The sequence below is a fragment of the Protopterus annectens genome, chromosome 5.part0 (genome assembly GCF_019279795.1).
Source record: "Protopterus annectens isolate FY-2018-M chromosome 5.part0, PAN1.0, whole genome shotgun sequence".
NCBI classification, from domain to species: Eukaryota; Metazoa; Chordata; order Ceratodontiformes; family Protopteridae; genus Protopterus; species Protopterus annectens.
This window is the reverse complement of record NC_056735.1, coordinates 1,168,226,268-1,168,251,175: the sequence shown is the minus strand read 5'-3', so window position 1 is coordinate 1,168,251,175 and position 24,908 is coordinate 1,168,226,268. Positions and strand designations below refer to the sequence as shown.

The following is a 24,908-nucleotide window of genomic DNA, read 5'->3' as shown; positions in this document are numbered from 1 at the left end:
AATGAGTTGGCAAACTTTAAAAAAATTCCCGACAGAGTACTCTTGTCAGAAATATTCCGTGATCAAGTGGATTAAGAAAATGATTCTTTTGAGCTGGGACACAGGATCTGAGTTGCCTGCACATAGTAAGTCCTTGTTAAGTTTAATTGTGGTGGCTGCCAGAAAAGTGATTACAGGTGTGCACCGCTTAACATCCTTCCGCACGACGTCTGACTGCATTTACGTCCATACTGTGCAAAGCGGACGTAAATGTGATTGGATATTGTGTAGAAGGATGTTAAGCAATTCACAATTTAAACAATAATGTATTAACTTAACATCCGTACTTCTTAACGTTTTATGGGATAAAACCTATCCCGGATGTTAAGCTGTGCATACTTGTACTAGAAAATGGAAATCAAAGTCTAAACCAACTGTATTTGAAGTATTGAATATTGTAACAGAGGTAAAATAACTGGAAATGGTGTATTTAGAAAAGGAAGGATTAATTATATAGAAATAAATGGAAATTGTGAGAACAATACATGCCAATAATATTCTGGAGGAAGAGTGACTTTTAAGGGAAGGTAGAAATTGAGCAATTTATGTAATGTTGGATTGAGGATAGTTATACAAAAGAACATAATGTATTGTTATGTAATTGACAGCATGTATATGGTTTGTTTTCTTTTATGTAAATATATGTTTATCTGCATCTTAAAGTGATAAATCAATAAAGGTGTTAAAAGAAAAAACTGCCACAGGCTTTGGATATAAACATTGCACCAAACCTGCAGCAACTGCCACCTTCAGTCTTGGCTTAATGTCTTGGGTGGAGTTAGCTGGAATGGTTTGCCTGTAGGTTCCCCTTGAATACTTTGCTCTGTCACAGCCTACATGTTGCAGTTTATAGAGTACTACTTCAGCAACTAGATGTACTGACAGCCTGTGGCAAATTAATTATCTTCAACTGTAATAAATTGTCAAATTTGAATTCCCGCCATTGTTTTGCATAGTAAATAAAGGTATGCAAATGTTATTGAGCCACTTTTCTTGAAATTGTGGCACAACACAACTTTCCAGCAAATGTAATTAAAACTGTAGCACAGGGTGAAAAGGGAGGCATGTTTTTCACCCTATGCAGGTGCACCTCTCTGACATAATCTATCCTGAGCTTGCATAGCTAATTCAAACCCATTTTAGACATTCACTTAAGGCTGATCGCTGACACAAATGAAACCCAAGCAGTACTGTGTGTTCCATTTAATATTTATGAACACAGTAAGTCAGAAATAAATCTAAACTCTCAAGAATATTAATTCTTGTGAAATCAATGATCATTTGATACTTTCTGTTCATGTCAAATATTCTTCACTGCTGCATTATGTCTTTAGAAGTGCTAAAGATTTATGCTGGGCTATTTAGAGAGATTTATTATATGCAGCTGTTGTAAATAGTTTTAATAATTTTTCTGTGTATAATGAAATGAAAAGTCTTTTGTAACTGATGTTTGGTGTGTGTAGATAGTGGGATCCCGGGATTGCTAGTGTGCTATTTTCTGTTTGCTAAATTATACGTGTACCCTGTAATGTCTGTTTCGAGTCCTAAATAAGTATCGGCATTTGTGCTGAGTACTGCTGCTGTGTCTCTGGAGGAAACCCATTAGCCACAAGTCAGTAACTCCTCGGTACAGATAAAGTGCAAGGTGAGAGCTGTACAGGTATGTCTTTATTCTGAGTCTTGGTAATTATACTGTGTGCTCACATGTTAAAATTGTTGTATTTTATAGAAGTTGAACGAGGGATCACAGATCAGTGAAGCTAACAGAAAAAAGCTTGATTTGTAAGTACTGCAGCTGATGCTTTTTCTAAAATTACAAGTTAGAGATGTGTGTGTGTGTGTGTGTGTGTGTGTGTGTGTGTGTGTGTGTGTGTGTCCGTGCGCATTTTCTATATTACATTTTTTCTGATATAGATAATCGTTCAATCTTTTCTTAAGTGAGCTAGGGCTGATACTGTAGTGTGGATTAGAATTGTGGCTACCTCTACATAATTATTACTTTTGTATTGGTCAGTTTTTGGTGCCCCACTGCCTGCTGACCATCAGCTCTTAATGATTGATTGATGTATTCATTCTGCGTGTGCCAAGAACTGCTTCAGCTCATTTGTTCCCTACGAGGTCATTAAGGCATTTATTTTATGCAGTCTAACCACCAAAATTGTGATGTGAGCTCCATCACTTGAGAGACATATTCTATGCCCCGGTACATAGTAATGATGACGACTCGACACATCAGAAGGGTTACCACTCTGGGTTGGGTGGACCCACCCCTCTGTGACTTGTTCTCAGTGAAATGGCCTGTGCCAGATCACTGCAAAGGGAGGAACTTCTGCAGTCCTTCCTGTCAGACGAGCCCACCAATATATGTTGATTAGCTCTTAGCCATAATGCGCTAAGTGCCAGACTGGAAAGCCACCATACCAGTGGGTGCCCGGATTTCAGCTGGAGACTTTTTGATCTGTGGTCAGATGCTCTGCCACTGAGCTTTACCCCTCTTTTTCTCTCTAAAGAATTCAGAAAGATTCCACAAAAAATATATAGCTACTTTGAAAGAATTTAAGTTTCTATTTGTTTCTAAGTTACCATATGTCTCTGCCATTGTGTTACTTTATTTTCTGCAGTTGAACTATACAACTTCATAGTAGGTCCTTTTCGTTCCATCTGTTTTTTTTCCCTTTATCATTAACATTGACCATGTTCCAGACTTTTTATTTAGTGCAGTTGTTTAATAGTAACCTTCCCATAGGCCATGCTGGTTGGTCGTGTGAGTGACCATGTTACTTTACTCGCATAAAGCTACTGTGAGCAGGTGTTTAAGACCTGAAAAATGTGCTGCACCTTTGCAACTAATCATAAGCCTTAGTTGTACAGCTAACATACCACTGGGCCTTGCTTTGACATTGGGTATTTTCTGGCATGCTGCCTTTTTGCAGAAGTCTTCCATTATTTTAAGGGAACTTTTGTGTTAAAGAATATGACTGTCTGATATTATCATTTATTGATTATCACATGATTCCTTATGCCTTTCATATGACTGCCTGTGGTTTTCCCTTCAGATGTACTTCTGAATCTTTCTACATAGGCTGTGAAAGTGCATAACTGTTGTTGCCATTTGGCAAGGGACCATATGCATGCTTGGCTAGAATCTTTTTATTTTATTTATATGTATAAGTATGTGTGCACAAGCCTGTGCTTCTTCCACAAATTCCATATGAGAAAGTATCTGAAGCTGCCAGGCACTAGAAGCAGAGAATGTTAATAGAGCAGTCTGTCATGTATGTGAATGCTGCACCTTGTAGGTGTCATGGTGACATTCCATCTTCAGCAGACCACAGAGCCAAGCTTATACAATACGTGACATACCACTGATATAAAATTTTGTAAAATGAAACTGAAAAATAAAAGGGAAAGCAAAGGAAAAAAACATGCTTAACTGTATGATCTTCCCATGAGGGATGATTACTAGGCATATACTTTCAAAATTGGAACGAGGTGCTGTGTATGACCTACTTTTCCACATTGTCATTGTGAATGTGCCATGTTTGTAGTGCGGAACAGTGGTCTGCATTGGTGCAGTCTATTTTCATTATGACTGCTCAGGTGAATGAACAAAATTAAGGATTTAATCCAAAAACATGGCATAGAACAAAAATAAAAACAAAAAACTACTGAAAACCACCACAAAGGAGTCTCGACTGCAGTTTTAGACTGAGTGCTTTCGTTCTTTTTAATAATTAAGAACTTCTTCAGAATCTAAAGCACTAAATCAAGACAAGATTTAAAAATAATAGCATCAAAATCACATGACCATTAACAACCAATCACAATCTAATCTACAAAATATCCCCGTAAAGTTACAATGTTAAAACATCTTTAAAATTAATATAATGAACAGTGCAGCTTGGAAAAAGATAACTTAAACACTTGTAATCTTTAATAAATCTACATAGAAAAAAACTCTAACTCATCTAAGCTAACAAAAACACTTGATATTCATGGATTCATTCAGTCGTGGGTTTTGTCCGCTCTTAATTTAATTTACTACAGTGATTCGCAGCATACTAATAGTATGTTTGCCCTGAGAAGTCCTTGAGGCTGACTGCATCAGGTACAAAGAACTGAAATTTCTTAGTTAAAAAAAAATCTTAGTGTTTAGCTAACTAATTACTCTGATCTCTATTTCTTATAGCCAGGTTATGTTAGTGAATTCTACACGATAACTTCCAGATAGTCTTGCCAATATAATAACTAGGGCAAGATTCACATACTGCCATATAACTACTCCCTGGGAGTTAATCATAACCTATTTTTGGACCACAGCTGTAATTCAAGTACCTGTATTTTTTTACACTTACGGTCTGTTCCATCATTTATTTATTTATTTTACATTTGTTTACTGGGACGGTCTGACTGGACAGAGCTGTCCATTTTCAACAAAGTCCCTGGGAGAAAAGCTCCAAAACAGTTGCTAACATGCTATACACAAGGTATTTACATATACAGTTATAAAAATATAGCAGACAATAACATATGATTGCATAAAATGTTTACATAAGCATGGTGGTTTAGACATACAAGTATCATGTAATTGTATATTTAGATTGTGTAATTGTACGCAGTAAGCTCTCAGTTAACCGGAACTTGCGCAACCAGTAAAAAAGTACTGAAGAAATGCAATACAATTTTCATGTGTTGCACTTCCTGTTTTCCCCCCATAGAGACATACCTTATGTTTAGAGTTGGAGTTTTAAAAAGGAAGATAGGAATAAATTCCCTCTCTCCCCAACCTGAGAGCAAGTCAAACCAAACAATAGTATAGCGTACATTATTAGTCAGGCCTGTTTTTAATAGTAAGTCTCAAGCAACCAGAAACTACAGTTATCTGGCATCTACCAATCCCCATGGGTGCTGGTTAACAGAGTTTACCATGTATGTCTAATTGTGGAGCCTTTCTCCCTGTGCCTCCTCTGAAAAAGGGTACTTACCAAGTCAGACTTTCCAGGTAAACAAATGTCAGTAAGTAAATAAATAAAGGAGGTATTGGAGGATAAATACCAAAATTCAGGGCCTATACCACATGACCTACATGGACAGATTGAAGGCCCTATCACTTTACTCGGTGTCATATAGACTGCTTAGAGGCAACTTGTGCCTGGCCTACAGAGCAGTCTCGGACCCTGCCTTGATGAGGCTGCTGCACATTGGCAAATCCAATGGGACAAAATTCAGTCACTCTAGAGATCTTAACCTAGCCTGCGATATTAACAGGACATGTGGAGAGACAGGTGCATCTCCCAGAGGTTGCCACTTGTCTGGAATAAACTCCCAATTCATGTAAAATAGATCTCCTCAATAACCCTATTTACACGTAACCTGGACAGTTGAATGGGAAACCATAAATTTACACCAGAAGTTTCATCTGTGTCCCTCTTGGACAGGGGCAGCCGGTGCTGATCTTAGATTTGTTCACAGATGTAGACTACATATCTTGATCCAGAGGGTAACAAGGATGTAACATGGCTAGGCTTGTAGAGGCCTTTGGGCCAATAGCTTAGTAACCGCCTATGAACTAACCAGTTTAGCCTGTTAATTACAAGTGCCTATTTTCTAGGATCACTTGGGAGAAATGCCTGGATAAGTGACTTGAAGAAAGACATACAGTCGTTGAATGGAAACTGAGGAAATGAAATCCTGGGTTACAGTAGGAAACTTGTTAGGAACTGTCCTCAAGTCTTTTAGTTTTTTAAACTGATTTATTTTTTGACTGTGTTAACTGAGATAAAGCACTGATCACAACTGTTTGGTTTCCGTCTCTGCCCAGGGGAAAAAAGAATAATGCAGTTTTACAAAGAACCAGAAGAAAACCGTGGTTTCATATTACATCTCTGTGTCTCTCCACAACAAATATGTATGTGTAAATTATATACATCTAAATACGTAGCTAGATAGCTATAGACACATATACATGTATATTTCTCTCACTTATGTGTGTAATATGCCAACATACTGGCAGACAGGTTCAGTGCAAACTTCACCCCCCTCTCCCCCCCTAAAGGAGAGATAACTATCCCAGCGGAGTGTAGCCTCCCAGACATCTCAAATGTGCAGGTGAAAGCTGCTCTCTCTAAAGCTAAAAACACAGCATCAATGGGACCGGATGGTGACCCGGCTGTGTGCTACATGAGCTAAATGAGGAATTAAACCCGCACATAAGGCAGCTGTTTAATCTCAGCCTTACCACAGGATACGTGCCCAAGGAGTGGCGTACGGCAACTGTGGTCCCACTCCACAAAGGCGGTGCCTCTACGGACCCTGGTAATTACCGCCCCATAAGCTTAACAAGTCTAGTCTGCAAAGCTATGGAGAGGATCATAATGGAGCTCATAAACAAAGATATAGGGGACTTGCAGACATTGGACCCGACCCAGTTTGGTTCCGTCAAGGGCAGATCATGCCTTTTGAACTTGGTGGACTTCTTCGAAACAGTCACCAAGGCCATTGATGAGGGAAAGGCAGTCCATACAGCCTACCTTGACCTTGCAAAGGCTTTCGACACAATACCCCACTCTGGTATTGTAGAAAAACTTACCAGCTTAAATGTAAACCCATATGTCACAAGATGGGTTGCAAACTGGCTTAAGGACAGAACCCACAGGGTTAGAGTTGCTGGCGCTATGTCAGACTCCAAGCCGGTCACAAGTGGTGTCCCACAGTGCTCTGTACTTGGCCCCCTATTGTTCAGCATCTACTTCTCAGAAGTACAGGCCACCATGGGAGGACTTTGGCTGACAAAGTTTGCAGACGACTGCAAACTGGGCGCCATAGTGGAAAGTGCATCGGACACAGATATCCTTCAGAAGGGACTCACGGAAACAGATAGCTGGTGCAAGAGCCATGGCCTGAAGTTAAACGCCAAAAAATGTATAGTCATACCCTTCGGGAAAAACAAGGTAACCCCAAGCTACCATATAGGTGGCAATCCACTAAGCACAGAAGAGGTTATCAGGGACCTGGGGACCCAGGTTGACAGTGGCCTTTCTTTTGACACTCATGTTGCTAAAGTGGTTAGAAAGACCTTCTACATTGCCCACCTGATCATGAAGGGATTCACATCCAGATCTAGTGAGGTCATTGTTCCCCTGTACTCTTAACTTATCAGACCAATGATAGAGTACAATGCCCCATTCGGGATGCATCTCACCCGACCTCTGCAGCAATTGGAGAGACCCCAAAAGTTCCTCACCAAAAGGATAAAGGGACTCCAAAATCTGTCATATGCTGCCAGATTGAAGAAACTCCAGCTCTATTCAGTCGCATACCGTCTGCTCAGAGGTGACATGTGCCTGACATACAAGGCCATGTCCAACCCGGAATTAATGGACATGCTCCACCTCAAAAAATCCAAATCCACCAAAACCACTAGAGCAAGTGACTTAAACCTTAGCACGGATATAAATAGGACGTGCTGGAGGGATAGATTTATCACTCAGAGACTCCCTATGCTGTGGAGGCTGTGTGAGGCAGAGCACCTCGCTGGCTCTGTTCAAGAGAAATCTTGACCTGTGGATGGGAGATCGTAGGTTTACCCCTGGAATCATCTCTGTGTCACTGCTGGACAGAGGCACAACAAACTAATGGGTACAGTATTTTTTCATATAAGGGGTGGCGTAAGCCACAAAACTTTGGGCTAGGCTTATAAATGCCTTGGGGCAGATAGCCTAGTATGAACCTATATGATATGATATGATATATATGATATGATATATATATATATATATATATATATATATATACACACTTGTATAGGTATTCCAGCCATCGTAGTCCCCTGCCCCACATTATTCCTTCTTCAGGCTCATGAAGTCTCCTATGAACTGGCCTGATGCTCTTTTGTATTCTCTGTGGAAATGTTTCAAACAATGTATGGGCAAGAAGAATGAGGAACGCTGGGCTATCCACCTGTAGAACCTGTCCTTTTGGATGCCATTTTTTTGTGTGCCTTGAAGCATCTGAGTTCAGCTTCCTGTACTCCAGAGAAGGTGGATACCCATTATAAACCACCAAAAAAGTGAAGTGATATATTTGCTGAGCAATTTCTTTGGTCTGTTGTAGTTTTTGGGGATCACCACAGCTTACCACCTTACTGAACGATAAGGAGTTATAATGCTTTAGACTAGTTGGGCAAGAGGGTTTTCTTCTCTTTCACTTTGTGACTGAAAATGATTTGTTTTGGTTTAATTACAGGTGATTGACAACTAGTTGACCAAGTTGTAACCATCCAAACACAAATGGTCTCGTGTGAAGGCTGCTACCTTGTTTTGGTCAGAATTGCTGTGTACGAGACAGATTGCGAAGCGCCTCACTGTGGGCTTTCACCTTTTTCCACTGTCCTGTGAGTTAGTATATGTAGGTTTGGGGAGTATGAGAGGCTACCCCCCCCCACACACACACACATACAAAATACCTATATATGTGGGAATTGGAGAAAGTGTTTCTTTGTCTGTTGAAATTTAAATACTATTTTTGATAAGTTGTGTAACAGTAAGATAAGTAACATAAAGGAAGCATCTGTCTTGCCTGCAGCTCCACCCCTTCCTTATAGACCAAGCCTCCTCCATTCTAGGATCAAGAAAGTTCTAGAAAAAAAACTCTGACTGGCTTCCATATTGGTTTTCACATTACCTGCAGTGGCTCTAACTGGGCTGATGCTATAGCTACTGTAGCACATTCAGGAATGTGCATGTAATGGGGCAGTAGCTTAGACTCCCCTTCCTTTTAAGGGAGAGTTGAGGCAGGCTGTTCTTTTTACCCGCTCATGGGATGATGAACTGGAATGGCTTACCAAGACCTGGTTAAGGACTTCTAAAAGAGGAAATGAATATGGATCACTCAGGTGGGTGTCTTTATTAGTCCTTTCCTTCCTGTTTCTCTTCTTTCAGGTTGTTACAATTCTCCAACTTGTAGAAGTGCCCCAAAATTCCATTCACAGAATGAGGGGGGCTTTAAGCATCAGGCAGTTTTGTCTGTCTTGATTCAGTTAAGTTTCTTAGGAGAATGACCCATCGGTACATTAGTCACAGTTCTGACTACTCCACAAAAATGCTCAGGGGAGGCCAGTTCTTAGTTTTACAGAACTTGGTGAACTGTTGCCATGGACCAGTGGGTTCTAGACATGCATTCATGACCTGCCACATCTTAGAATTTTTTTCCCTCTTTTCTACATATTAGAATTCTCCTTTACCCCAGAAGGAGTTCACTCCTAGACCATTTAGTTTTCTCATACTTTTTTGGAATGGGCCAGAATTCTACCTCTTAGAGGCTGTGTAGTGTCTTTTCTACCTTCAGAGAAAAGGAGTGTGTTCTACTCCTTGTCTCACAGTGACGTCATCCAGCATATTTAGGAACATACATTCCTGATATTTAACTGACCAATGGGCCCTGCCTGTATTGTAGCTAAGGGACTTAAATGAGATCACTAGACATGATGGATGCCTTTTAGCATAATGGTGTCTGGGGTCTGCACGAAGAGTAAGACAAACTGTAGAAAAACAGATAACGAAGTAGGCAGCCAACAATACCACAGATCCGGATAAAAGGAAAACTCTTCTTTATTCAATTAAGCGCTTTCGTCAGACTCCACTGACTTCATCAGAGTATACTGATGGAGTGTGACGAAAGCGCTTAATTGAATAAAGAAGAGTTTTCCTTTTATCCGGATCTGTGGTATTGTTGGCTGCCTACTACGTTATCTGTTTTTCTGCACGAAGAGTTCTTTGGTTCACTTTGGATGGTCTTCAATTTGAGTATGGCACATACCGGCCAACCTCTTAGCACAAGAAAGCTGGACAAAGCAAAATATAGGGAGGGACAAAGACCCAAAATCAAGAACTTTTTGTTAAATATTGTTCTTGGAAAGTTGCTAAAATAACAGGATTTCCTTTAGCATGCCTTTTCTGAAGGATGTGAAGTCTGAAACTCAAGTGCCAGTCATTGTTTAGTGACTTCATTCCTCAGTGGTTTGCCAGGAATTACAGTTTGTATGAGGAACAGACCAAAAATATGAAACAAAAATCTAGACATTCTGTGAAATTCTGGACAGTTGAAAGGTATGGTAATTGTGGTGCAGTTTACAGAAGCATTCAGTGCCTGTAGGAAGTGAATTCTGATAATGCTATAGTACTGTTATGGTCTAGGCTGAAGTCCTTGCTGCAGCAGTTCACATTGGGTATATTAAATTTGAAATATCCCTTTTTGCTCCTCAATCTAAAGTTGAAGGGGAGCACAAAGGGACCTGGTGCTCCTTTGGAGAAAAGTGAGGAGGTTTGGATCAGAGATTAAAACCTTTTTTACTCCTCCACTTTGATTTAGTGGAGGGAGGCTCGGCTGATAGTGGCTACTGTGATATGAACTATTTTTCTGATGCTTTGCAAAAATAAGGAATTCTTGAGCATTCATCTGCGTGGTCAACTAGATCCTGGTGACCCTGTCAGGGGACTGTATGTTTAGTGCTCCTGCTATGGAGGTTATTGTGGTTGCAGGTTTTGGAGGTCTCTTTCAACACAGAGAACCCCTGTTCATTTCTCAGAGGAGTGTTTTGATTGCGTCAGAGCTGGACACAATCGAGTCAAGTTTTCCTGTCCAAGGATAGGGCCTAGGAAGTCATAGCTTTGGCAGCCTGTGATAGGATACAGTGGAATGTCCAAGCTATGACACTCCTACACCTCTTGGTCATTATGGTGGCCATGATCTTCTTGCTTTCATAAATGTACATGAAAAATGTTGATGTTGCAGTGGACTCGAGTTATTTAATCCAAAATCATTATTTTGTAATGGCCCTTCTTTTGGTGTCAGATTGTTATAACTGGTCTCTGAAGTAGTAACCAGTCCCTCATCAGCTTAAGTGCGAGCCTTCCCTTCCTGAAGTAGTGTGGACCACATGTCCTGGTAATGACTAGGGAAGGGATTTACATAGATTGACTGAAGCTACAGAAAGTGTTGCTCACCCTAAAAGCTTTGGAAGGGGAGTTGAGACTAAAGTCCATCTTACTGTGGTCCAGCACTCGCCATGGTGTGAAATGTGAACAGAATGTCACTTGCATGTACCTTTTCTGTATAGAGGCATTGCAGGCCTGGCACTTCAGGTGTAGCTTTATTACTGTACTTAAACCGAACCACTGTACAAAAAGGTCCAGCTGAAGCAACTGTAAGTGAAGCATATAAAATAAATAAAAACTAAATATTAAGATGATGTACTCTGAGTAAAAATTAATATATTCAAGAAAATTAAATTATAACTGAAATTAAATGCAAATAAGCCTCATTAAATATGTAAATACAAATCCAAGATGAAATGAAGCAGTCCTTGTTGAACAGGTGGTCAGAGTCCTAATTGTCCAGCAGATACATGCAGATGACAAACGAGCACTACTTGTGCAACAATTCAAGAGCAATTACATGAAAACCTCATGGCTAACAAGTCCCAAGTGCAGATGGAATCCATGAGGCCACACACAGCCACAGATTGTAACTGCTGCTACCAAAACATTCTGCAACACAGTCACAAAAAATGAAGCTGCACTCCCAGGTGCCAAAAGCTGAAGTGCCATAACAGCAATCCCAAAAGCAGTTGCAGCAGTTAACAAATATGCAGTCACCAGAATTCACCAAAGACCACATGTAGCAATAATTTATAATTGATACAGACTTGAAGCACTGTGAACAATCCCAAAGATGATGAACAGTCACAGAAGCAATAAAAGTAATATGAATCGGTGAATGTTACTGAAAACTTAAAACCTGAAAGACAGGAAGCTTGGAGACATTGTAGAAAATTCCCAAACCTCTCCACTGATTCTTTCCCCTAGGTGACTATGGATAATGGTAGTTGTGTCCTGTCTCAGGTGAGAGTCCACTGTTGCCATTTAGCCATGTTTCTGTTATTCTTAGGAATGTGAGGTTTGTGTGTATTAAGCCAGGTTTCAAGACGTGCCATTTGTTAATACTGCAAATATTCATGCAGACTGTAATCAGCCCTTTGTGTTGGGTGTAAATGTTAGTGTTCTGAGTATAAATGTTAGGGCTTTATTTAATTTGTTTGGGTTAACAGTCACATTCTCTGAAATATTGCTTGGCATAGTGTTAGAACTATTATTAGTGTCTGAGAAAAGTTTATGCATCACCGTTAGGTTGAATATCACCTACTTGTAGGAGCAGTAAGGTAGTAACAAGTGCATTTAGTTTGAGACAGTGTTTTTGCATAACTGTAGCAGTCATGTTTAATTAGTAGATTTGTAGTCCAAAATAAAGAACATCTGTTAAAATGTGAGCAATAAGTTTAATATATTGCCAGCAGCTGGTTATTTTGATTGTGTAAGAAGGGTGGGGAGTAGTACATGCTGTCTTTTCTTTAGGATTTTGAGTTGCAAGAGTTTGTGTTAAGGTTATGTTATTAAGTAGTAGCATACAAGTAATCTGTTATTCTATCTACTGTGTCTATATAAGAGCAGGAGGCTGGCTATTGGGAGTGCTGTTATATTTGTGGAGAGTACGCGTGTCAGGATAGTGAGGAATACATGAGAAGCTGGAGGAGTGTTAAGTAGGAGGGGATAGTTCGTGGATCATGGGGTTAGGTAGCGATAGAGTGAGGATGGAAGCAAAGGAATGTGAAAGTATAGTTGCTATGAGATTAATAAAGGTGAGAGGAAGAGTAAGTATGGATGTACTTACTGAGCTGAAGTAGTGGCAGAGGTATTGAAAGGAAGTGAGGTGGTTATGTTGATTGTGTGTGGTTAGTGATGGTATAAAAGAATTTATATAGGGATGAGAGAGGTTGGGGGTAGGTACGTGGGCAAGGAATGGCTGAGAGGATCCCTTTTGTTTGCTGTTCCAAAAAAATCATCAACCGACTGCTGTGAACAAGCCAGATTAGAATAAAACAGGGCTGAGCTGTGCACAGAGAATTAGTGCAGAAGCGAATAAAGCAGCAAGACATATTGATGCCCCCAATACGCAATAATCTTCCTTGGCTCACTAGGGAATTAAGCAACACAACGGCCAGCAAAATTTGTTCCAAAAGGCTTTATTAAGCTATAGAAATCACATCGGGATATAAAAATACCCCAGGCTCCAAACCGGTTTCGGTGTAACCTTCTTCAGTGGAGCACACAAAATAGAAAAAGTAAGGAACCACCAACAGAGCACCTAGCACTATTTATAGTATACGCCAGTCATGCAATGTCCAATCAATAGATTATTTGTATAGTGGTCTAATAAGACCTCACCTACCAAATTGACATATGAATACATAATAATGTATTCAAAATTCAAATTAATCAATAATATACATATATAGAACATATAACTCGATGTATATATTGTTAAATTTTGTATTGAGTCTAAATGTGTACAAAAAATTACATCCACAGTAGTATAATGATGCAAAATGATACTGTCACCATATGGTATAGGAAGATGTACATATAGATAAACAATCATCAGTGCAACACAACTCACATATTTAGCCTTAAGAATTCTATCCTTAAACACCAAAAGTCCTACTAAATTGTATATAATATCATAAATGATCATTAATACCTGGCATTATTATACTACTGTGGATGTAATTTTTGTTGTACACATTTAGACTCAATACGAAATTTAACAATATATACATCTAGTTATATATATGTATATTATTGATTAATTTGAATTTTGAATACATTATTATGTATTCATATGTCAAGTTGGTAGGTAAGGTCTTATTAGACCCCAGGTATTAATGATCATTTATGATATTATATACAATTTAGTAGGACTTTTGGTGTTTAAGGATATAATTCTTAAGGCTAAATATGTGAGCTGTGTTGCACTGATGACTGTTTATCTATATGCACACATTCCTATACCATATGGTGACAGTATCATTTTGCATCATTATACTACTGTGGATGTAATTTTTTGTACACATTTAGACTCAATACGAAATTTAACAATATATACATCTAGTTATATGTTATATATATGTATATTATTGATTAATTTGAATTTTGAATACATTATTATGTATTCATATGTCAATTTGGTAGGTAAGGTCTTATTAGACCACTATACAAATAATCTATTGATTGGACATTGCATGACTGGCGTATACTATAAATAGTGCTAGGTGCTCTGTTGGTGGTTCCTTACTTTTTCTATTTTGTGTGCTCCACTGAAGAAGGTTACACCGAAACCGGTTTGGAGCCTGGGGTATTTTTATATCCCGATGTGATTTCTATAGCTTAATAAATCCTTTTGGAACAAATTTTGCTGGCCGTTGTGTTGCTTCATAGTTTGGTTGGCCGTGCAAAGCTTTGCGTGAGAGGTTTGGTGTGGATTTCACTAGGGAATTAAGTCTGTCCTGCGTTTGTAAGGCAGTTGGCTGTATTTTCAGCATGGAATAAAACTCTAGATTAGGTACTGAAATTAAGGGAGGAGAAGGGAGTTGTATCCTTCATCTACTGGTCTCGCTGCAGTGCATAAACAGTAGGCAGATTGCTAAGACAAACTACTAAGGCACTTGTCATTGCACCGTTAGGTGTATGTTGTTAAACAGTGCTACTGTGAAAATGTAGGGTTCTTTGGTGTGCCAAATTTTAGCTGTAACTGTCTCCCTAGTAAAGTAGGACTGTGCTTAAAGGCTCAGCAAGTCAGAGTAGGTTCCTACAGAGCCACTGAGAAAACGCTGTGTTCTTTGTTGTGATGTTATAGCCTTAACTGTCTTCATAATAGGACTTCCTGAGTAGGACGGTGTATAAAGGTTCAGTGAGTCAGCATATGTGCCTCTTGTAATCGGACCAGTACAGAGAGCTAATTGTGCATAAGCTACAGTCTGTGGTAGGCAAACTTCATAATTAACATTAATTGAGAAATGGAATTTCTTTATGTGGCACAGTGGCACAGAGGATAGCACCTCACAACAAGAGTTTTCCTGGTTCGATTTTCGTCTGGGATACCTTCAGTGCACATTCTGTATGTCTTCCCTGTGTTCACATGGTTTTCCTCTGAGTTCCTCAGTTTCCTCCCACATTCCAAAGACATGCAGTAGGTGAATTGGTCATAGGTGTGAGTGTGTGCACGCGAGTGGTTGTTGTGGATGAACTACCGAGGCAGGGCTAGCTACCCAGTGGTGTACACCTTGGCTCTAGATGATTGTCGCTGTTGAAGTGACACCCTTACACCTTGTGCAAGAATGGGAAAATGGGGGCTGTGAAAGCATGGAATTTCTTTGACAGTTTGAATCGAGCAACTGTAAGATGCAGAATGGGGATTGAAGTTTGTGAACTGGAAGTGTCAGATAAGTTTGATTTTGTCTAGTATGCATTTTATCTGCAACCATTTGTTGTAACTGATTTTTTTATGAAGTCCTGAAATGCCTAGCAACACTTAATATACTCTCTTGAGTTACTATGCACGTATGCAGCTATATCACTGCAAATGCATTTTTGTTTATATAGTTCCATTTGTAGTTTTTAATCTTTTCCTTTGAAGCATCACATTGGGAATATTGTATTGTCATTTCAAAGAAGATGGCATGCCTTAGTAGGCAACACTGATCACTCAGTAACAGGAGGTTAATATAAGAACTAAGGGAAAGAGTCAAGATTTCATTGGAATATTTTCTTCTGATTTCATTATCAGAAAGAGAAGACATCTATAGCCTAGAGAACTCTGCAGTTTCATCACATTATTAGTCCTAGAACTCGCAAATGCAGTTGAGTAATAATTGCTTTTGCACTTTCATTTATAAATAACTGTATCTTTGCATGTGTTGACTTAGTTGCATACTCATTTTGTTTTTGTTTTTTGCAGGTACATATTTTCATTGTCAACTGATGACTACAGAAAATAAAACGAATTTTGCTTTGAAACTGCAAGTCTTGAAGCCACTGACAGGACTTCTTTTGGTGTCATACAGATGACTGTTGTACGAGAAGTGTGATTGTTGCATGATATACAGCAAGAATGTGTCTATAAGAAAAATCTCACCTGTCTAAACCATGAGTGCCATAACGTGAGCCTTTGCAGAAAAGGTGCAATCATCAAAATACCTTGGAGTTTACATCCTTTTGCACACTTTTATGAAAACACCTTGGAAAACTGGCTAACAGTTTCTCAAGACAGCTTGATCTTTGCTGTCTGCAGGAATGCTGGGCTCAGATGCTGGGAAAACTGTAAGGACTAGACTCTAATACCAGCTATGTGGCATAGGCCACAAAACCCTTCATGAAAGTAAAGATGGCAGGCCCCACTGGATACGCCATCTTTTTCACTTTCCTCCTGATTATCTGCACCAGTGGCCCAGGTTCATTCCCAAATTTGGATCACCAGCACAGTGAATGGATACCTATTCTGTGTGCCACAAGAAGACCTGTACCCCAGTCTGCATGTATCAAATTAATGGCTGCTACTGTTGGAAGGAGCAGACCCCAACTGTTTTCATGCTGTTTTATAAACAATGGTTTCAAGATTTCAGTCCTTGATTGGGAACCAGGCTTAATTGTAGATGTGAACCCTGTTCTTTCTGTGCTTATGGAACTGAAGCATTCATTTTCATATTTCACAGAGTTAAACTTTAACTGAGTGGTTGTGCCTCATTTTCCTTTGCTCCTCTTTTATGATTGTCATCCACTGAAGCTTAAGCTATAGAAATTGTCACCTGAAAGAAGTTACTGCTTCATTTTAGTGAAAGAGCTGAATGTAACTCATTACCCTGTTTACCTAAACCATTCTTGTACATTCATTTTTCTCTTTGGTTGTGGCTTTCATTTGTTAGTTTGTAAATGATGGTGCCAGGACTTCAGATCGCTAAATTTACGCGTTAATATTATGTCGTATCATCTTTAGTTGCAGTTTGCTATGGTAACATGACTTGATTTCAGCTGTACAAATTAGTGTTGGACTTTTACTTGATTATCTTTTCATAAGTTATTCTAGTTATTTATATTTTGTTATTAATTTTGCATTAATATTTTCTGTGTGCTTGATCTCAGCAATATTATTTGTTTGGTAGGTTTATCACTATTTGCATTCTTAGTATTGTATGTGTATTTGTATATGTCATTGCAATTAATTTTATTTACATGTATTATTAATCTTTTGTATTAATGTGTGTCTGGTCAAGGGTGTGGCTGAAAAAAGTCCATTTTGGATAATACCTTGTAACCTGCTTAACAATATAAAAATGTTGGGAAGGGTTGTTGGCTAAATTTCGACTTGACTTTCATCAGAACTAGTTTTGTTGAAAACAAGGTCAATATTACAAATCAGCTGGATATAAAAAGTAAGAAAAGTTACCTTGTTGCAAGGGGGTGGCAACTCTGTACTCCTACTGTCTTACATCTCTGAATATACTAACTTTAAAACTGGATAACATTGGGAGTAAGAGGAATCTTCCCTACCCCATTGTTTTGTGATCTCATTTAATCATTGAGCAATTATTGACAGAAAATGGGAATTGATGAAAAATACTTAACTCCTTTTTCTTTGAAAGGGTCTATATGAGTCAAATGCACACTTGTACTAGGGGAGTAGTCTGAAAAATCCCCACCATTTCTCATTAGCGTTTCCATATGTGCCAACTATTTTTATAGTGCTCCCAATCATTCTGCCCAAATTTCTTTTTGACTATACATTAAATTATCAGCCCCATCATCCTATCAGCATATTTACTCACACCACTGTAATTTCCTAGTTATTAAATGTTTAGCCCTGTCTCTGCAGCTGTGTGGTTATTTCTTGTTGTAAATTTTCTACAGTTTTTTTTCAAGTAGCTGCCATCCTGCTTGTGAAACTGTGGTCTGCCCAGTACTGCGTATTTGCTGATACCTCTTACTTTCTACACTGAAAGGGTTGATTTCTGTATGTTAGCTACTTTCACAGCCCCTATTCTAATTTATAAATTTTTGTCTGCTGTCTGCCTAGTAATTGCTGCAGATATTTTTTGTTTGACACATAAAGAGTTATCAATTATACTATGCTAGTATCCCCTTAAAATCGGACACTACCAGTTTCAAAAGTATTTGTGCAATACAAGGTCCCAGTGTAAGCATTACTTGCCTTGAAAAATCAACATTGCTAATATTTTTTCTTCTAGGCATTGTAGCCAGGTGGAACCCACTCCATTCCCATACCCTACCCCCATTTGCCACCCACCCCACTTCAAAAATACTTATGCTATCAAAACTCTGCCTACTAAAACCTCTACACCAAGCAGATTAATACTAATTACCCCACTGTCCTCAACATTAACCACTCCTCTCTCATAACCCACCACATTACCTTAGCTTCATTAGCAACATGCTAATCTACCATTCACTCACCATATTTCTTGTAGTCGTACTTGTTTACACATCCTGCATCTTAATGCTGATAAAGCTCCTGGGATTAATGATGTAGTTTCCCTTAAACCCTTCCTTAAAGCACGAGCACTTATACATTGAAGTTTTTGTTATAATATTTAAAGGCACATAATATACTTGTTTATTTGGAGATTTTTGGTAGTCTTATATGCATTTCAAATACTTATGTAATGTTGATATAAATGTTTAATTTATATATAATGTATATATGTATGTATGTAAAAAAAATGTTAGAGTCTCTAAATATATATATATATGCTGTTTATAAAGATTTTTGATCTATATAAACAATAGTTCTATATTTTATATGGACTGATATATTTTAAGCAGATTTGAACACTTTTTGGATGATGTGATTAATTATTAATGGTCTCCATGATAACTCATATGACTGCATGTTATTGAATTTGACTGAGAGAGATAGTTGGTCAGCTATGTAATTAAATAGTTTAGTTTTTGATGGCATTGTAGTCTGATAAAGTGATTGGGTAGATCATGAAAGCGCTTACTCTTACCTTTTTATCAATAAAGTGAGTTATTACACAGCCGTGTTGGCTCAGCACTGTATTTTTTATTTTTATTGTTTACACAACCGCCTACCACATAACACTACGCATCAAATTTTCTACCACACCTACTTCTACTTATTCATTCTGTAACACAACAGACCATGTCATCTTTCACAGTCTTTACCCTATCATATCCCTGTCCTGCATAAAATACACAAATATAAGTGAGACACATCAATCCCATATAATGACAACTAAAGGCAAGAGACGTACAGAAAATGGTCTTGCCACAACCTCTTTTCTGTCATTCTGGCCATTGGACGTGATCAATTCAACAAGCCATTCACTAAAACATCACTCCTACCCCACCCTCCCAAACCTGTCTTCCTCCTATTAAATAACACAACAACCTACATTTTATTAATCTTAACCTTCAAAATATATACAGCAATCTACCAGACCAGCATGTATGCATAACTGCACACACCCCAGACATATCTGTAACTACTGAAAATGTTAAAACCAAACACAAGATGAGGAAATACTCCCCCAGATAATAATCTATTAAGAAATGATGGCCACACATCCAGCTTTTTTATTCTTTCTATAGTAACACACTAAAACTTAACAAATACCCCCAGCCATACCACAGTTTCCACAAAAAAAATTAATTATCTAACTTCTTCAGCTCAACAATCACAAGAGCATGTACGTCATAGTAATATATATTCCTCCTGGTTGCAATACTCCTTACTCTAGAAGACATCCTAGACTGGGTCTCTCTCACTATAAAAGACTTTATGATAGACTGCTCACCTTTTGACTCTAACCCTCCCTCTCCATTAATATGTACAGTTTCTCCCTCTGCTACCAGAATTAACAAAGCATAGTGACAAGAAGTCTGTTTTAGACTGAATCCTATTAAACTCCCCCTCCATAATCAACACTGCTGGATATTTTAATGACACCATCAGTCACCACTTACCCACCTTCGCTTGTTAGACCAAGCACAACCATAAGCAGTCTTTATAGAAGTTCAGTTTGAATACTTGTTTAAAGAGCTCTTCATAGACTACCTCCACAAATATAATCAGAGCTCTCTAACAAAGTCTGCCATTACAAGAAAGTTTTAGTCATTTCAGTCACACTTTCCCTCTTAAATGAACTAACTCCTATTAGGAATAAAGCATTAAAAAACAACCTTGCCCCCTGTCTCACAAGATATACTAGGCTACTTATGCACAACAGAGACAGGGCCTGGAAAACATGGGTCTGAAATAAAACAAACTAGAGAAATTTCAAATAGAAGTCACACTAGGCAAAAAAAATCAAGTCTGGCAAAACCAGTTACTTACAAAATCTCTAGAACAAGCAACAACACAATCCCAAAGAATTCAGGTTAACTCTAACAAAAGACTCCTGTACCCCGGGCAAACCACTACCCCTACACCAACCACCACCAACAACAATGACTTTATACCTACCCTGTTTCATACCCTCTTCACTTAATCTGTCCTAGCTTTACTAAACAATAAACCATCATCTTTCATTACTTTGCCTGCTTCCCACACTCAGCACCTCCATCTTTGTGCAGCCAGTACCAACTTCTGCTATTAAGAAACTTCTTCATAAACTTCTAACCTCATCTGCAGCTGACAATTTGCCAGCAGAACATCTGAAAATAGCAGCTGACAGCATTGTATTTTTTGTTTCCATACTGATTAACAGGTCTATTACTGTGTGCTACATCCCCTAAATTTAGAAAAATCTCACATACCACTGCACAAAGGTGGGAATAACACTGACTTCTCCAATTACTGACCAATTGCAGTCTTACCTCTATCAAAAATACTAATAAACAGAACATTTTCCCAGTCTCACAATTCCATCCCTCATCTTTCTTCAGCATCACCCATATTTTTCTTATTGCACCCCCCCCCAAAAAAAAAAAAAAAAATATTGAATGAATGTCTACCAGCTGTCCTAAGGTCAACCTTCAAAACTGTAAGTAATGTGTATGACTGTTTCTCTCAAACCATGTGTTAGTAATGTAAAAATGTTAATTCTTATAAATTACATGTAAATGATTTTTATCTTGTGTAACAACACAACTTTGATATTGTAATTTTTCTCTTTGTAACCCGAAAATATAATATTGTAATTTTGTTCCTGGGGCTTTTCTGCAAGCCCAGACAGACTCTTCTGGTAAACAAATGGCAATTGGTCAATAAATAAATAAACTGTGATAACGTGCAGTACTCCTTTTGGATATTTGGAGATGTGCCGTACCAGTACAACGGTCAGTGCAAGGGCTTTGACCACACAAAATGTAAATAGCAGAGCATATGAGTTTGTAATTTATGCTTTTAATTTACTTAACACACACCTGCCTTTTCCATGGGTTTACTGATGTTGGCAACCCTCCTATCTTGTGGTCAGAACTTTACAGCTATTGCAGCTGTAAAGTGATAATATGCATAGTAACCAGTGCATTAAACTACACTACCTGTTGAATGGCATATAGTGATTTCCTTGCACTGTAACTTTAGTGTTCTGTGGGTATTTATTTGTTTTTAAAATGAGAAGTGAAAATCATTATATCCAAAGACAAGTAGCAGAAATGGCTTTTGAAGTAATGCCATATCTTTAGTATTTTCTCTTTGAGGTTTCATGATCATCTTGACCTTTTTAACCGTTAGTCATTGCTGCACTAGATTATTGAGAGGTTGTTGCAGCAGGACATGACGCATGCTGGTAAACCTGCACCCAAAGTACAGTACCTTTTTTTGCAGCAGTCTTTCTGAATCATCCCTGCCACTGCCCATAATCATCAATGTCAGTTTCCATGAAAGGGTTGGTCCTAAGGCACAGCATTTTACTGAAGAAGATGAAGAGGAGCACTGGCATTGGAGATAATTGTCTCATCACATTGTAAAAAATGTATGGAAAGGAGTAATGGAAGTGAGGCCACTGCCAAAAATTCTTTCTGGTAAATATGGATGTTGAGTACTAAGTGACTTAAGCTCTTGCAGCAAGAGGAGTATGCAAGACAGAATATAACCAGTAACTCTGAAAAGCATAATAAAATCATCTTAGTAGATATGTGTGAAAATTTCAGAAACTTTTTTAGCCAGCTCTACTGGCACAGAGGATAAAGCCATGGCTATGACTCGGACAACCCATTTTTAAACTGAGACTGGTGCTTGTTGGAGCTGACATTGGGGAGATGAGGAATGCTGCTTCGTCAACTTGCCTGCCATCAGGCTAGAGGGTGAAAGTTAACACGCTTGGGCTGCATGCTCCCATGGATGAATTTCCAGTGAAGACTGCAGACACCGCAGAGGTTCTGACTGCGGGGGGGGGGGGGCTGATTTCATAAGTGTGTATGTTAATCAGTGAAACAGGTGAGTTACACTGTCTGAAATCCGTTGCATACAGAACCCTGAGCATGTCATCAAGCATGCACAGTGGGGATAGGACAATAAATAAAAAGAATAAACTCTGATGGCTGCTTAAATGGCAAGCCCTCTTAGTCAACTCTTACCCAAACAATGGGAGAATGAATGGGCCAGTAGACTAAAAGTAAGTATAATTGTTGGTAGTTGGAAAGAAAAAGAAAACACCTTTGATCTTTTCATAATTTTTTGGATCCCAAGTAATGAGCAACAACATTCTTATGGTTGTGGTGAAGCATCTCCTGTCGTGTACATTGCTGTGCACTTCTTTGTAGCTTTAAAAAGTCCCCTGTACAGATGCATAAAATAACTATCGGGGAGAAAGAGGTAAACTTAACTGCTTTAATATTCCTCACTGTGATCCTTTTGATTGCTTCTTTCTGTTTGTAGGATCCTGTGTAGCACATCTGTGCCAATGACTGAACTTCTAAGTGCCATTTTCTTATGGAAGTGTTTAGTCAGTTTTGTCACATGTATTTGTCACCAAAGCCTCCTGTAAATATGCTGGTAAGGAAGCCATCCCTGTCATGGTACATTTGCCATGCTCTTGCCATATGTATTTTTATGGCGGACCACAGTGCAGTGGCTAGCCTGTTGGAGGAGCATTGTTGTGGGAGTAGTCAGCTGTTTCATCTTTCAGCAATGAAAACAAATATTTGACTAGCCTTGCCAAAGTCCTTAGTGCTTAAAAACCTCCTGTAATCACTTGCACATTACTACTGCTGAAGCTGCACAAAATAAAATACATGTACAGTTAGGTATGCTGTTTCGTGTGGGGAAATGTATCCGCTGTTATCTGATGCCATGGTATTCACTAGCTGAAAAGTTAATTATGTATTGTTAACTACCTGACTGGGGACCTGGGACTTGTCCCCCAGACTTTTAGATCTAAACATAACGATCTACTAGTCATGACCTAATCTCATAATCACTCTGGGGACTCCCTGTATGCAGTCTGTGCTGCAAAACAAGGGAACTCCCTACCATCAAAAATGAGGAGTGAGACTGACTTATTTTTTAAATCCGCAACTAAAGAGCTACTAACTTAACAAATAAAACTGTTCTTGTGTGCACTGTTAAATTACTGTATTAACAAATCCAAACAATAGTTAAGCCCTTCAACAAAATCTATATATTTAACCATCTCTAACAATATTTATTTACACTGTTCGTTAATTTATAATAATCCCTTTCCTCCTATCATTATTTCTTGTATTACTGTACCCTCTTACAAAATAAATCTACCCATCTGTCATTGGCTGCTACCTTATCTCTTAAATTCCATCCTACATGCCCGCTTTTGTCTGGGTTAAACTTTACTGTTGCCCCGGCAATGTTTAAAATGCATCTTCTACTTTTCTTTCTAAAAATGTACCAGAAGTCAGTATTTCTCACTTCCAGTTACTGTTCTGATAGTAAAACAACAGTGTTGTGATAAGTCTTGTACTGCTAGCAATATAATAATAATAACTAGTTGTTCCTTACATTGTAAACTATTATAACCAAAAAGACCACAACCCAGCATGCTCCAAAAGTTAAATAAAACAAAATTGCTGACCAGAAAAGTCACAGCACATAGAGTTTAATAGTTTCCATGCTTTAACTGGTAGTAGCTCTTTGTAATCTTGAATGCTAAACTTTTGTTCACTGTGTTTTTACTAGAGCTTTTCTCCAATGGACATAATTGAAAGGGGGCCTTAAATCAACTTAGCTGACCTAGCTGCAGACGTTTTGACTTTTCTAAATGTCTCTGGATTTCTGTATTTTGTTTTTAAACAGCATCCTTGGTTGTTCAAATTTGGCCCACATTTTTTGTAAAATTTTGTCATTACAGCTTTTACTATTATTTCTTTATTTGCTCTGTTAGCCTTTAGGCAGAACATGACCACTAGTTTAATTAGTCTATAATTCATCTTCATCACTGCCAGAACAGGTATTCTGTAGATGCTGTGTAAGATGGACTTGTGCAGCTGTCAACTTTGGAAGTATTAAATATTTTGCTGGTATAAAGTTTTTTTCAGCCCAGATGAAGTTCTTAGTGATCAAGCTAAGGGCTGGTATGTGAAAGGACAGACATTTTAATTGTTGTATGATGCATTACTTATCCTTAATTAGTTGAAACAGTGGCATAATACTGTTTTTTCAGGATTCTAATGTCAGAAGGTCAGTGACAATTGAAGATCCCGGAATGTTAAATTAAATTGAATAGCTGATGAGCAAATTTCACATTCCATTTAAATTTTCTTTTCAAACACCTTTATTGAATTATCACTTGTGAAAAAGGCAAATTTACATTCATATAAAAGTAATCAAACTATATTAAGATAACATACATACTTCACATATATTGCTATATTGACCATGATGTGGTTTACAGATATTCAGGATGTGGTACTTCAAAACAAGTAATTATGAAATCCACTATTAGGCTTTGGCATATTATTCATAAATCCTTGAATCATTCAAATGCCAGGGGGAAAAATCATATTTTGAATAAAGAAGAAACT

The 24,908-nt window shown here is 38.3% G+C and overlaps 1 protein-coding gene and 1 long non-coding RNA gene across 3 annotated transcripts in view; both read left to right on the top strand.

The window, feature by feature from the left end:
* Window positions 1–24,908, top strand: part of GK5 (glycerol kinase 5) — a 478,960-nt gene that overhangs the window by 184,793 nt on the left and 269,259 nt on the right. The window lies entirely within an intron of this gene.
* LOC122801574 lies at window positions 1,326–17,101 on the top strand. The gene is made up of 3 exons (XR_006364760.1): window positions 1,326–1,684; window positions 1,769–1,821; window positions 15,889–17,101. It is a non-coding gene; the product is annotated as an uncharacterized LOC122801574 (long non-coding RNA).